The following is a 1,507-nucleotide window of genomic DNA, read 5'->3' as shown; positions in this document are numbered from 1 at the left end:
ATCTCTTAACATCTATGGGGGGTTGGGTCTTGGACCCAAGGGTATCCAAATTCATGGACGCCCACGTCCCTTCCACAAGATGGTATAGTATTTTCACCCTCCCATATACTCTAAACTTCCGTCCATTACAAACAGTGCCCACAACAATGCAAGTGCTGGGTAATTACTGTGTTATGTTGGGAATCATTACAGGGTAAAGAAGCTGTAGTACAGAGATAATTTGTTTTAGTGTTTCTGATGTTTGGTTTGATCTTTGGTGAAAATGGAACCCATGAACATAGAGAGCTGAGTGTGGGTATATGTATGTATATATCATATATGTTAGTAATATGTACAACGATACATATATATGTACACATATAGTATATATGGTAGGCACATCTTTCCCATAAATGATCATGGGGACAAAATACCTTTCATGTTACAGAAAACCTAAAACTGATATCATTGTACCACCTGTTGGGAGACAGTAATTTTATGCCATCCACTATTTTGTTACTGGGATATTTTAATTAGTGAAGTAAATGGAGAAATATTGTTTTATTTATGTTGATCAGTTATGGAGTTTATTTATTTAGTTAGTTGTGGGGTGTGAACTCAGGGTCCTGGCACTACCTTTGAGCTCTTTCATTCAAGGCTAGTGCTCTACCACTTTGAGCCACAGAGCCACTTCTGTTTACTGTTAATTGGACTTCCCTGTCCAAGCTGGATTTGAACTGCAGTCTTCAGATTTCAGTCTCCTGAGTAGCTTGGGTTACAGGCCAGAGCCAGGGTTTATATTTTAGTGTATCTACAGTCCTACTAGTCTCTAGTCTTTTCTCTGCCCCCAGCACCTACACCCTTCTTCTTCTATGCCTAGATACACAGAATGCATTCATAGAATTCATAGGTTACAGAGGAATGAGAACACCATGTGGTATGCAGGCAGGGAGAAAGGTTTATTTTCCAAACTGCTGGCTGGCCTCTAGTCAGGTTGGAAGCCCATGCAGCTAGAAAAGGGTCGAGCCACCTCCAGGCTAGGACTTATCAAGGCCAGGGGCAGGAGAAGGTGTGGCCATGCAAGATGCAGATGTGACCTCCAGGAGGGGGGAGGTGACTGCCTCCAGGTGGGCCAGTTACCTAGGTGATGCAGGTACCTACTGAGCAGAGACCTAGCCTAGAGGACTGAGGAGTCTGCTCTGTCTTCTCTGGGTGGGCCATACAGTTTATATTTTTTATATTAAGTGAAGTAAGCCAAGCCCAAAGAAACATAGGTCCCATGGTTTCTCTTATTTGCAATATCTAGTATATGTGTGAGTCAAGCAGAAAAGGTCAGATAAGGTGATGTTAAGAAAATGAACCCTTAGATATGTATTTACATGTTTTTTTTCTTTAATGCATTTGTTTCTAACGCATTTATAAGATTATTTCTTTGTTGCTTTGTATGTGCCTCCCCCACAGTATAACCCCTGCTTTCACTATATTTGATGTCGGTACAATTTGTGGAGGAGAAGGGGAAAAACAAGTC

This window comes from Dipodomys ordii, unplaced genomic scaffold, assembly GCF_000151885.1.
Source record: "Dipodomys ordii isolate 6190 unplaced genomic scaffold, Dord_2.0 Scaffold243, whole genome shotgun sequence".
Lineage (NCBI taxonomy): Eukaryota > Metazoa > Chordata > Mammalia > Rodentia > Heteromyidae > Dipodomys > Dipodomys ordii.
This window is presented reverse-complemented; position numbering follows the sequence as displayed.